Below are 14733 nucleotides of genomic sequence, written 5' to 3' on the forward strand. Positions count from 1 at the left end.
GAAGCGGAGATTACCCCGCACACGTGAGGAATGAATCCGTGTTTGTTTGTTTTTCTTTCACGCATGCGTCATTGTCGTACCCTTTGTTGCGTGTCTAGTAAAATTCAGTGGGTGTTTAACTTTGGTCCCGTGAAATTTGCTATCCCGTATCCCCTCTTTCAGCGCTAACAATGTCTTCAGTGTCATATAACCAACTAACCCAACCTTCCGCTTAATACAACACACACGCTAATCATGAAGATTGAAAGCAATATGCATGGTTAGCACCACTTTATCCTGAAAACCACGAGCTATTCACGACCGTTGAGGTGGCATAGATTAGGAGGGGTGATCAGATGAATAGCTATGGGACAGAAATGCATAACTATGCTCAGCTACCCTGCCTATTTGTTTTGCATGCTGCATCACCGCAGCGGTGTGCAGTGTCGGGCAGTTGTTTGCTGGCAATACTTACAAAGTATCCACGAAAAAATGAATGAATGAATGAATGAATGAATGAATGAATGAATAAATAAATAAATAAATAAATAAATAAATAAATAAATAAATAAATAAATAAATAAATAAATAAATAAATAAAAATAAATAAATGGTTTAAAAAGTAATCGTCAGTGCTCTGAGCTGTGTTTTTATATCTTGGAGAGGAACTTCGGTGGGCGGGCGTTAAAAGCCAAAAAGCAAATATTTTTGCGGCCAACCTCAGTCATTTCTTATGCACGCCTACCGAAGGTTTGTGAAACTGCGGGAGCAGTCTTACGCGCGTCCGCGAAAGAGGGAAATTCGCGGGGCTGTTTGGATGCAAAGTGGTTAAAATGAGTTCGGTCCTATTCGCGCGAAGTGCTGAAAGAATTACGCGACGGAAATACAACGCAGACCACATGCACACAAAGCCGCAACTCTCCGCGCGCAAAATGCAAGTGCTGGCGTCGTCAGTCACGAGGGACTCCATGCACGATGGCGATTGATCCGCGGCGCCTCGTTCGACGCGTGCATCTGTTTACGGCACTTTGTGACAAGGGGAAGAAGTGTGGGGTTCCTCTCGCTTGCACAGCGCCCCGGAAACGACAGTTAAGAGTGAAGGGGAAGAAAAGAAACAAGCTCCTTGGAGCCAGCTTTGCGGACAGCGCCAGATGTCGTTGTTAAAGTTAAGAAGGGGCTAAGGAGACCGAGAAAAAAAGTGAACAACCCTGCAGTGCGCCTCGAAGTCAGCAAAACACCGTTGTGTACGTTACGCGTGGATGCGAAAGGCGCACAGCGAAAGAAAGTTGAACAGGCCTTATGACTAAAGTAAAAGAAGGCAAAACAAATTTTGAGCTTCGCTGATCGCAAGTCAGGACGGTAGGCGTAGGTAGTTAACGACTAGCGTTTCAATAAAAAAAGGAGGCAGTGAGCCTGATGAAACGGTAAACGTAGAACGGTACGCTAAACTGTACAAGTGCAAAAATATGTAGTTGGTGCAATGCTGATGCTTAGCGCGCTCTAGCGCGCACTGCAACTGACACGATGGAGATTCAGGACGTGACGGAAATTTTTCTTAAGACAACACCGCCCGCTTGACGAGATTTTGGAGCATGTTAAAGATGCCCACATGGTGTAAACGAATCGGTACACTATAAAATATATTCGTGGATCTTCTTTCCACAATGCACCTGGATGACCGGTCGCGGTACCCGCGGGAACACATGAGGCAAATAAAGATTCCCCGCATACGATTGGAGTAAAAAATAGGATGTATACGCTGTTACATCCCCCAATGCAACTCTTCATGCTCCCGTTGCGCGATGCCACCGCACACACCCGATTTTTCGAGTCAAATCTTATTATTTTGTCTGTCGGCATTGACCAATTGTACTGCAGCGATCGCAGTGATCGTCCTTCTCTGTGCATTTTGGGAAAGCAGACTGGTGGACGTTTTTTGGACTGTGTACCTCCACTACGGGGCGCCTCACAGCCCAGGTGCAGCTTCGGCGCCTCAAGCCCCAATTTAATTTTAACGAATGAAGATGGATGGACGCGAAATTTTTATAAAGGATAGCTGATTGGTGGATGAGTGAAATGTTGGCTAGCTTTTGGGCATTCGACATGCAGTTAATCTTCCCCATTACGGGCCCAGTGCATCCGGAGTTTTCTATCAATTTTCGACATTTATAAAAACTTTTGTAGTCGCTACTCTTGATGAACCAATTACACCCAATAAAGAGATTGTTAATCTATCTTGTTGATAGAAAATACTACATTTGTTCTTCTAAGTGGCATACCAAGGATCTGGTTTTTGGTGTGTGACGGGACGGAGGGGGACTAGAGGGATGGGGCGTATAGCACCTATGAAATAAAAGTAAATGTAGGAAGAACATGATGGGAAGAGACTAAATAAAGCAAGAAAATAAACATTTCCAAAATTTGAAACGAAGGAACAACTTCAGCATGCAGTGGGCGCACGCTGTATAACCAACCCTCCGGTTGTTGTCGGCTCTTTAAAGACGATAGTTTTTTGGGGGGCTTAGGTTACCTACAGGAGAAAAAAAAGACGCCGCGTATGTACCCATTTCGCTGTAATATCTCGTCGAGAGACCATAGTCTTGTGCCTCCCCTGACCCGCTAATACCTCTCTTCTTTCCCCCGTCCACTTCTCACGCGTTTCCCCTGCCATCTCGCTCCTACCATGGTAAGCACGGTGTAGGTTTGTTGAAGTTAATTTAATTTTCCCGCCCTGGCATTGCTAGCGCGCCATTTATTGGAGACTTTAATTACTGTTCTACTTGGAATGCCGCCGTGGGGTCTATGCTCGGCCGCGCGCCTTTGTTATTTTAGTTCAAAACTGTTTTCAACGCGTTTTGTAAAATTTCTATTGCGAAAATCCGGTACACATCAGTTTTTAATTACAATAACACTGCTAGTACCAGTTATGTATTCATGTTTTGCATTAAATACGCCTAATAGTTTCTGTTTGTTCAACAATGTTGGTAAATAAGAAGTGTGGTACGAGATTTAGTAGTTTGGAAAAGTTCTGCCTATGTAGACTAGTTTAAAAATCCTTTTAACTTTTGTCCGGGCGGCTGAATCGAGGGACAGATAGACAGAGGCGCAGGCGAAGAGACACAGAGACAGACGAAAATTCTCGCTGTTAAGTGACCCAAGAAAGACTCTTGTCCTTAAAACTTTGGTCTGTCTGTCTGTTTGTCTGTCACTCGAATCAGCCACCCGGCGAAAGTGAAATAATGCTCGAACACAAAGTACTTATAGGCAGAACTGTTCCGAACTACCAAAACTACTGGCATGCCTCACACATGTCCACATTATTCAGCGCAAAGGAAACCCCAGGCATGTGTGAGACGAAATGTGAGTACCTAACCTAGAGTACGGGTGTTTTTAGTATAGACAGTATAGATACACCTCGTATGGCATAAGCCTTGCCATTTTTCGTTATTCTCTCGTGTAAACATGTGCCGTGCCTGTGAGCATAGGTTTGGAGTTGGGACCCTCCCCATACAGCCAGTTAATCAAGAAAAGACTTCCCATCCCCCCTCCCCCTGGTTCGGCGTTCGGTGGCCTGTGGATTTGTCTCCCACCTGCCCACAGGAAGTATGATTATAATACAACGCCTCATGACAGCTAACACTTCAACAATTCTTGAAGCTGTTAAAATTTAAAATGACGCCCTTTATTGAGAGAAAAAAAAGTTTCGTGACGTGTAAAAAATTGGTCGCCATTCCGCCCTGCGAAAGTAGATGTCCAGCAAAGCTGTTGTAAACCACTACAAATGGTGATGGAAGAGGTTAATGGGCGCCGCCATTTTGTTGTTTATGCGTTTTAGTCTGTCAACTCTGGTAGGCTTAGCTATCTTGTCCTCCCTGCTCTGCGGCTGCGCGCTACTGACGTCGTTCCGAATGCGAACCAAGGATAACGCGTGTAGCAGCATTTCAGCAGCAGAAGTGTGCCCGAACATGCCGTATTTCTGCATCTTCGGTAGTGTTGTTAACAAACGACCCGGTCTAAGTTAACGGTGAGGCCGTAGATGCAGCAATCTCGCAACACTGATAAACGCCGAAGTGGCCGCCGGTGCTAACTTGCGTGCCTTAGTGGCGTTACTCTAATACCTTGCCTACTGATACTACGCTCAGTTTCTGGTATACAGCTTTGCTGTAAAAGTATCGTGTCTTTGAAGCACGAAGCGTTCTAGCGCGAGGCGTTGGAAAACGAATCTCCCGGTGTGTTTTTTTAGTACGCGTTTTTGCCCACGAAGATAGACGTATACGGGGTAGAGGTATACAGCTTTACTGTAAAAAGAGGTCTGCAAATATATTTTCTCCGCTCTTTTCTCGGAGGTTAGTAATTATTCAGCTTCGTGGGGTCACATTCTGTTACTGATGAATACGGCAAGTCATTTTCCTTCTCTCTGGAAACAGGCAAAAATGAGTTATTGTACGCGTTGGTTAAACCATGAACGCACTGTTTGCTCACGAGGTTAAGCAGGCGTCGTGACGTGCGAATTAAATGCAGAATAATCATAAATCACGCACGTCCGGAAAAACATACTAGAGTTTGTGAAAAAAGTCTAGTCGGGCACGTTTTTGGCGAGATGTGAGGGTAGGGATACCGCAGGACGATTTCATGTTGCTGATGCTCGAAGGAACGCGGAATGCCGCGGAGATGAAATGAGCTGCGCGATTTTGAACCGGTTCAAGAGTGCTAAGTTAGTAAGTTTGATGAGAGTTCCAAACCACAGAAGCGTACTCGAGTTTAGTGCGTATAAATTTTTCATATGCGCATGGCGGAATGCAGAAGGTGAGGGTAATAAAGATCTTCTAATGCCTCCATGCGATTTGAAAGCATCGGCGACAAGTTTAGAAATATAGTCGGACCAAGGTTAATTTGCTGATCATGAAGATGCCGAGGATATGAATACGATTCCATTCGTGATATGTCTATCATGTTTAGCGATCATGAAGATGTTGCGTAGTGTGTTTTCGTGCTATGTGTGTAAATTTACACTTATATATATATGAGAGCTTTCAGCATTCAAACGGAGCATCTGGGTTTTTTTTTTTTTTTTTCTGTTAGGTCATTTTGGAGAAGGGACATGCATTGATTATTAGATATCCGCCTGTAGAGACTGTATTCTGCAAACAGCCGAATGGAGGAAGAAATGCACCACGGTAAATCATTAACTTAGGTTTCGGATAAAAGGGAGACGAGAACTGAGCCTTGTAAAGCACCGCACATCACTTTGGTAATACGAGAATGAAGTCCAGCGATTGTGGTGTTCTGAAAACGTCTGTGGACGTTTATTCCAGCGCGAAATAAAGAGATGCAGCCAAAGGCCCCAAAAATTTGCAGGTGTGGAACGAGGGAAAATGCTCTGGAGACAATCTCTATAGATGACGTCAGTTTAAAGTAAGAATCGAGATTAAGATGAAGGTCTGTAGGGAGGTTAAATAGTTGGGTTTAACACGAAAGACCTGGGTGGAATTGCTGCTTGCGCTTTCTTTAAAAAAGTGGTTTAATTCAAGTGCGTACAGGTATTGGAATAAAGTATTCCCGCTATAGTAGTCTGCATGCTATATACGTCAGCGAGATGAGCCGGTAGTGTGATCTCTGGCAGTGAATTTGGACAACTTTGCTCGTATTCCACTTTGAAATAGCGCCCTCGGAAATGGGCTGAGTGAAAATAATTTGGAGGATGCGGCTGGAAATGGCGTTAGTAGGTTTCGAGCATATGATGTTCTTAATGGGATATCGTCACGACTGGGTGTACTAGATGTCTTTACTTTATTAAAGAAGTTATTTAAACATCCTGAAGTTATTTTAATTGGGAGCGATTGGTTAAAGTTGGATCTTAATAATGCGGGTATATTACGGACAAATTCGCAGGTGATGACAGATAAGGAGTGCGAGCTCGTAACGTAAGGCCGATGTTCGAATGAAGTTCTGGAGCCATCCTAGTTAACGACAATAATGCTACATTTGTGGCTACTTTCGTGTTAGTTAAGTTACAAGAATATTTTAAGAGCTATGCGGATAATGTTTAAAAGGACTTCCTGTATTTTCTGAAGTCTGGGCAAGCTGTTTTATTCACACAAGCTCGCGTATTTTTATTTTGATGGAGGGACTGTCTTTGCTAGCATGCAAAGACCCTTCCACGTCGCCACAAATGAAAACAAGTGAAATGTGGCTTTCATTTTTAGTTAAAGCAACAGCCAGGTTTGATCGACGAATATAGTGAGAGTAGTCCAGTTTGAGTGACCATAGTTGACATGAAAAAAGTCACCTTTATTGATGCCGCGGTTGCACTGTGTACAAGGTTTACATGTAGGTATTTGATTTCAGATTTAAACATGATAATATGATTGCTCAGGTCATCGGCATATTATGCGGATTGAATTAGGTCATTATTTGAGGCCAGAACAAAATCAAGTGAATTCGTGCCAAGAGTTGATTCTTCGACTGAGAGAAAATTATCAAGGAGGACGGAGTCCTAAAAACCTCTAGAAAATCTCTGGGGATCTGTGTGTGTGCCATGAGCGTACTCCATACGGTGCCAGAAACAATTTTTTACCGCAGAGTAGGAAACTACAGTTAATTCGAACTTCGATAATTCGAATTAATGGACAATTTTAACTGTACGATTTGGTCCGGCCAACTCTCCACAGAAGTCTGCGACTACAGAAGGCTGTTAATTCGAACCCGAGTATGTTCCGGAACGGATAATTCGAACTACGCGCCACCGTGCGCCGACGCCTTGCCGCCAGGCACACGGCTAGGGAAATGCACCCTGTACCTACACACGAGGCTGCGTAGAACGGGGAAGGCTAAATAGGGGCTAAAACCAATCTAAATCCCACATGACGGAAGTTTCGGAAGGCGAATTTTTTGGGAACTTCGTCGATGAGGACGCGAGTACAGTGGTGTGCGTCGTGCGCGGACAGATGTGGACATCAAATCTCAGGTGAGAATCGCGAAACCTGCCGCTGCCAATGACGAAAAGGAGGGCGGGGACGAAACATGGTGCAGCCTTCCGCTCAGGAGTCATGACCGGATGGAATTCCACCTGTCTCTTCTTCAGTTTCGAAGAAGGCGAAGGTGATGCTTTCCGCTACAGTCGTTTGTTAGGGCAAAAAGTACCGACTGACGCCTTCAGGGACAAAAGACAGGCCAAAACCACCCGCTTTTGGAGGCCTCAAAGTGTTGACATGCCCTACTGTTTCCCAATATCAATGTACTGTTGTTGTTGTCCACTTTCATTAGTTCGAACTTTCATTCATTCGAACTGAGATGGCGTCCCCTAGCGGTTCGAATTAACGACCTTTTACTGTAGCTGGAGAATAGAGGGTAGTCAAATCGATGACGTACGAGGGAGGAAATATCTTTAATAGAAGAACGGTCCTTGTAGGGTGCGTGATAGAAGGCGATTAGAATATTTGTACGTGCAGACAGAAATAAATGGGCGCAACGATTTGGAATGGCAGATGATGGTAAGGAGATCGAATTTTAGGCAAACCTTTAGGAAAAAGAACACCTGACCGTCCTTGTGGGGGATCCTGTCGCTCCTGTAAATAATGAACTACAACGTACCACGAATAAGTTCATGATTTTCAATAAATGGCGCAGACTATGATTCAGTAAAAACAGCGAGGTCAGTGAAACTGTCTTCAGGAAAGCCTTTTACATCCGCCTTTCAGGGTAGACGGGGCCGATACCTGCGGCAGTTAGTGAGCATGGCAGACATAGCATGATAACCGCGTATAATAACACGGGTAGGAGACAACTTTGAGGAAGCTAGAAGTGGAGGTTTAGAAGAACGGAAGGCCGTTATGCCATTAGTTCGACAACGGCATCAGACTAAGCATTATAGACTTTGTAGGCATAGACTGCTGACTCCTTCTGTCCCGGTTCATCGGAATCTATCCTTTGACACTGAATAACCTTATAAAGCCACTGAGTTATGCGCCCTAGTTTATTGCACACCTCGTCCTTTGGCTGCTGTTCTGTTACACGAGTAGTCCACCGGTTGTGAGTCCTCCGTATTACATGCGCGCAAAACTCAATTTCTTCCTCTTAGTTTGAGCGAAAGTGCCACCCACACGAGATTGCTCCTTAATTCATGACATTCGTTTGCTACCCCTAAGCATTACGCTTATAACCCTCCTTTCCATAATTTTGCTTGGCTCCCTTAGGTGTTAGTTTGAGGTGCTTAGTTTGACGCCAAGGTTTCTACCCTTTAAATCAGCACCACAAGTACGCATTAGTTGTATGCTATTCTTGTTTGTGACTGGAGCCTACTGTTCGTTTTTTGATGTTCCTCATGATGATTTTTTTTCTGATGCTTCTGACCAACACTGACAAATTTTCCCAGATTGTTATATGTATCTCCCTCATCGAGTATTTTACGTGCCTCTGCAACTCTAAAATACGCAGGCTACTACTACTACCACTACTAATTATCTAGTATTCCATAACCTAGGTTGAAAGGTAGACTCTCCGCTCGGCTGTTTAGTTTTACTTTCTATTCTTTCATATTTATCTAACTCTAATTGTGAGCTTTATGAATACAATTTTGGAACAATTGTTTGCAGGCGTTCGATGAACTCAGTGAACAGTATCGTCGCCGAATCTCAAAATCTTAGGTAGTTTAAACACTCTCCATTTACTACAATCCATCACTTCTTCCATTCACGACTCCCAAATAAGCTGCGAGTAATTTCGGGGGGCTGATGTCTCCTTCGGTGACGCCCTGCCAAAGAGGGGAATTTTTGTTCTTCTTGGGTACATACATTTCCCATTCCCGTACATCCAGACGCCATATATGCGATCGCATGTAAGAGCGCTGAAGCTTTCTTGAGATTGACAGCAGTCGCGCCTAAGAACAACGTGGTCATCTTTCTCGGAACACCGAGAAAGGGAGACCTGGGATGATCCCGACTCGCATTGATTATGCGTTTTGTGTCGCCATGCGCCCAATAGGCAGCCAAGCCAACTGCTCGAGCTATCAAGGTTTCCTGAGAGCCTAGCTTGGCGGCTTGCTTTAGGGTCAACGAACGAGACCATTAAAATGAAGTGAGTGTGGCAACTTATAAAAATGAGTGTGGTATTGGCACATGGCGCAAGGTTGCAGTAGAAATAAGATAGACGTTTTGCAACCCGTGCTAAAAAAAAAAAAAAGGGCTAGAGAGGACAATGTTGAATCTCTCGCTTCAGCTGGATAAAGCCGTGGTAAAACTGTGCGAAGGAAAGCAAGCCAATGCGGTCGGCGAGTATAGATGTTGGTTGTGACGAATAAATGAGAACCAAGGAATAAAGGGAAGCGTTAGATGGGGAAGACCGGGAAAAAGAGGAGGAGAGCAGTACAAAGAAAGTGGGTTCAACGAAGGAGACAGCGAGAGAAAAAAAGCAGGTATGTGCGCGTAACAAGGAGCGTTCCGATAAATGACCAGATCCTCCGACGTCGTTCGGTAAAGAGGTCACGTGGGAATACTAGGGGGGCTTCGGCTTCGTTCGTTTCTCTCGATGAGAGCGATTGCCAGGCGGTTCACGATCACAAGGTTGAGTATAGAGTTATACAGAGCGCTGGGGAGCCTCCAACGGCCGGCACAGGTCGAAGCCCGGGCTTCCTGGCACAATTGACGTGGCCGACGGGATGAACGGAAGAAACGTACGCTGCTGCGCAAAGCACGTAGAAGTCTTCGATATGAGGGCCGGGCGGAAATTATATTCTTTTCGGGCACTTTCAAATAAAAAAATGCCATAGCTTCTTGATCTTCCGAACTTGCTTTTGATTTCAGGGCGTTTTTGCACATTTGGACAGTTACGGACTCCCAATGACTGCTGGCTTCGAACGACCATGGTACACAAAATACACTTGAAGTGCTGGCATGCTACTGGTTATCATGTCGGAGCCTTGGCGTAGTCGGAATGTATCGTTCAGACCTGACTGGCGTATATAAAATGAAGAAAACTATCGACACTTAAGACCAATTCCTTTCAAGACAGGGTATTCCGGTCTCTTAGTCGTAATGCGAAGTCAAAGCTTCGCATTGAGGACGAGGAGAATGTTCAGCTCGTCTTAATGAAGAAACTTCAGCTTCCACTTTAATTTACACAATGGGGAGAGAACCTTTATAGGAACTGCCACCCAACATGGCTTAAGTTTACCTTTTTTTAAAATCTAACGAGGTACCGGAAGCGCATAACATGCTCTAAAGTATTGTTCTACTACCGCTCGTAGTTCATTAACGCGAGTGGCGAGACGAAAACTAATTACTATATTTTCTCTCTTGCATAAGTGATGGGCGCAGCTCAACCGCAAGCAGACTTTTCTGAGCGTGGGCAAAGTATTCGGGTCGTCATGCGCATAATGAAGGTTTTTTTGCAAATGTGTGTCGCTCCTGAGGTATTCAGCCAGTGACTGCTAACTTTCAGGTGGTAAGGTGTCTTGGGGGGAATGCAGCTTGAGCCATGATCGCTTTCTACATCCTGTGATTACGGTATTGATCTTATGTGTATCAGCCATTAATGAAACCCAAACTCAATAAATGAGCCTTTCACACTTGCACCGAAGCAACGTCTGGCAATTGAGGCATGACACCGACACCCTGGAATTGTTCAGCAGGTACGAAACGTCATGCAGACGTTTTAGCGTGTTTCCTTCATTAGAAATGTAGCCACCCCGATCGGAATTTCAACTCGCTATGTCATTGTTACCAGTGGAACACTTGACTGCTGAGAAACAGTGGTGTGTGCTAGAAAATAAAGATGAAGATTTGAAACATTTTGTGATCAACAGGTACGAAACCTCATGCAGGCGTTTTAGCGCGTCACCTTCATTATAAATGCAGCCACACCAATGGGAATTTAAACTCACTCTGTCATTGCTACCACTGGAACTCCTGGATTGCTGAGAAACAGCGGTATGCGCCAAACAATAAAGGTGAAGATTTGAAACATTTTGTGATGTTTTGGGCTGTCTTTGCGATGCTGAGTACCGGATGCACTCCAATTTAATTTTATATTCGTTCGATTCTAATATTTATTTGCTTGACTCAATGGTTATTCGTCACCAGATACTCCAGACTTTAAAAGTACAAGCGGTGGCTTCACCCGCTGAAGATACAGCTGGACTACGAGGTGCACAACAATGGGAAACTGCAGGTTAATTTAAGCTACGGGGCCGTCCTTAGTGTGCGCAGAAATTTTGTGTACCCAGGTGTTTCCGCATGTCGCCTTCATGAGGAGAGTCGCCGCCGTGGATAGGCGTCGGCCGAACGCTGCTTGTATGCCGCAATACGACATCTCGGCCACTTAGACGTCTCGGCCACCCTCGGGCGGCGTGCCCGAGGATGTGATCGGACGTGACTAATGGTACCACACGTAACGAGGGGCGATCTCCGTGGGCGCATGGCATCTTGAAGATAAATTCACTGATACGGACATATAAGTGCAGCTCTGATTAAACATGAAAGTGATTGCTCCACCTGAAATTCAATTCAATTCGATTCCCTTCGGACTCTGGGCAAAATACCTTCCATCTTTGCTTCTTTACCCCGTACAGTTGATCACCGAAAAGCAAGAAACGTGTTTGCACGTGGGAAGATTGGCAAGGGTCTCAAGTAAACAGCACTTGCGAAAAGGTGTTGCCACGACAAACGGTTGCTATAGCGTGCCCTGAACCGTACTTCAAAGCAGTCGGCTCGATCGGAACGCCTGGAGGAAACCGTAAGGCGATTTGGTCTGAATCTTGCTTCGTTTGATTGAAAATTTAGAGGCAGCGACGGCCCGTGCTGGCACTTTTATATTAGTATTACATTAGGGCAAGTCGATGACTATTGATCTGCGGCGTTAAAGGCCACGACATCCTGGTTCCCTCCCCCTCTTCACCCCCCCCCCCTTCCCAAACACCAGGGCATGCAAAGCACATTGCGTGCCTTAGCATGAGTTGTGGTCGCCGAAACTAAGAGCCGGCTTAACTCTCAGTAAGACTCGGATGGTCGCCTCAGTGGCCGCGTACGTGAGAGCATTGCGTATTATTTCAAGGTTGTGGAGTCGGATCCAAACCGTGTCACTTATTTCTCTCAATTTTCTTTCTTTATACCACTTCAAAATTAAACGTTTAACAAGAAAACACGAAAACGATACGAACCAGCTCCCCTGGATCTTTCTTTGGGTTCTTGACTACTACGACCTTGGAGGAGCCTCTAGGAGCTTGAACAATCCCCCTGTACCCAATTGTGATTTCACCACATATATCGATATATGTTTAGAATAAAAAAAAACTATTTTTAAATGTTTTACCAAAGAACGTGATGGACAAAAACACGCCCCCGGGGTGGGTACCGAACCAACCGAAACCATCGGATTACGCGTCGGATGTCTTAACTGGGATATCTGGGCGGCTGTATTGATTGGTATTGACGTAACCATATCCCACACTGGGGGAAAGGTAGCGAGCAGCGCTCCTGAAACTCGGTGTGGAATGACCTTCTTTTTTTGTCTCGGCTCGTGTATTATATAGGGCCTTCTACCCCCATCCCCCTGGCCAATATCGATTTGAATGAAATGCTGGAATTGTTCATTAATTAATAACTACAATTAATAAGTAGGTTTTAGAAATAAGTTGAAACGGATTTATCATCGTACTCTCATGAGTTATGAGATGGGAGTGGGAAAGCGTTTGTGTTGGCTGCAGGTTCGTGTACGAGACTTCTGCAGATAGAACGGCATATTTAAATCACGGAGATGAAGCCACTACATGATTGATTGATTGTAGGGTTTAACGCGCCGACGCAACGCAGGCGATGAGGCGCGCCGTAGTGGAGGGCTCCGGATTAATTTTGACCACCTGGGGATCTTTAACGTGCGCCGAAATCTCGAGCACACGGGCGTTTTTGCTTTCCGCCTCCATCAGAAAAGCGGCCGCCGCGGCCGGGAATCGAGCCCGCGACCTCGTGCTCAGCAGCGCAACGCCTTAGCCACTGAGCCACCACGGCGGGTGCCACTACATGCCGTTCACTTACTTAGAGCCATCCATCGAGAATTAAAAATGTTTTGGGTCATTTCTTCCACAGTGTTCTTCCCTCCTTAATTATCTCGCATATATATATATATATATATATATATATATATATATATATATATATATATATATATATATATATATGTATATATATGTGTGTGTGTGTGTGTGTGTGTGTGTGTGTGTGTGTGTGTGTGTGTGTCTGTATGCGTGTGCGTGTAATGGACGCCAGGGTTTTGTGAATAGGGCATTAAAATGAATGAGGTAGGCGGCAGCAAGATAAAATGAGTAAAGAAAATGGCGAAGCACAACGAAATCGATTTTTCACTGTTTAAATCCTGCACAAAAATGAGAGAAAGAGAGAGAGAGAGAGGAGGAGAGGGAGAGAGAATACAAATACGTGGGCCCCAGGTTGCGAGGCTAACTGCAATTTTAGTGGTGAATTTTGCTCCACAGCGCGTTTGCTTTTGGCAAGTTACAGTATTACGTGGACAGATGAGCTTGCGGGAAAATACTTTGGACAGGCTAGAGCAGCTTCCCCCCTCGCCCGACTCCCCTATGACAGCCTATAAATTCGACGTGGCTCATTCAAGATATATTAAACTCTCTCGTGGTACCGAGACCAGACAAGTGCGTTTCACGTACCTTGAGTCAAGGTTTAGGACGTGAAAGGTTACATTTTCCAGCACCAACGTAATTGGCAAGCATTCGACGGGGCATGGAATGCTTCCTACAGTTTTTAAATTTTAACCAATGCAGGAATAATCAACTGTTTACACAGGGAACCTACAGAGTGTGAGAGGGAAATATACTCCCTGCCTGCACCACGAATGTACGTAAAATTTTCAATTTGGAACTTGTCGGGCGTCAAAAAAAAAAAAAAAAACACACACACACACACACACACACGAATGCAGCCGCTTTCGACAAATTGCTTTGAAAGAAACGCGCCAAATTCAAGCTATTCGTTAGCGGAACACATCATTCAAGCCTTGTGCAGCTCAGCGCGCAATCGCGCTGGTAAAGCGCAGTGTTATCATCGAGAACATATGGCCACAAATTGGCTCCGCACTTCTATTTTTTTATAATCTATTCAAGCAGCATAAATTTACTCCCTTTCAAGGAATATTTGCAGAAATTTGGTATTCTGGCTATTGTTTTACTACACAACTTCTCACTTGAAAATTCTCAGCTCGATTCAATCGTTAAAAGTGCATTTTCCTGCCACTAAGCTGTTGCTAACGACAATCTTAAAATAGTTTAAAATGCTATACCCCCCCCCCCCCCCGCCGCCCCTGAATTGTCTTTAATTATTGTGTTTTCCGAAAATTCAATATCTCTGAGTGTAATCGTTGTCCCAAGTTACATGAAACACCACAAGCCATCCGATTTACTGTAAGTATGCTGCTTTATTAAAAGTTACGGGGGAGGCTTAGAACTTTCTAAGAATATGAAAGCGAAGTCTAGTTGGACTTCTGTTGACCTGTTGGTGAACTTTGCGGTGGCGCCAGTCATCACTTGACTAATCATGTGAACGCCCACTCCCAAGCACGTTCCTCTTGTTTGCAAGAAGCCGTTAGACAGGAGCCTCCTGTTCGACCTCGTCTTCACCTGTTCACTTCTCAAGGCGGCTTGCAATGCAGGTGCGGTAGCTGCCGACCGTCCTCCGACACTGCTGTTTATCTTTCCTGGTGTGTGCTCCGATTTCCTGTGGGATACTGCGTACC

At 44.9% G+C, this 14733-nt stretch overlaps 1 protein-coding gene across 1 annotated transcript in view; it reads right to left on the reverse strand.

Moving 5' to 3' along the window:
* LOC144146903 (uncharacterized) overlaps nt 1-14733 on the reverse strand; it is a 723365-nt gene that overhangs the window by 144910 nt on the left and 563722 nt on the right. The window lies entirely within an intron of this gene.

Source organism: Haemaphysalis longicornis, unplaced genomic scaffold (assembly GCF_048455015.1).
Source record: "Haemaphysalis longicornis isolate Haplotype H1 unplaced genomic scaffold, Haemaphysalis longicornis Haplotype H1 scaffold_1, whole genome shotgun sequence".
Lineage (NCBI taxonomy): Eukaryota > Metazoa > Arthropoda > Arachnida > Ixodida > Ixodidae > Haemaphysalis > Haemaphysalis longicornis.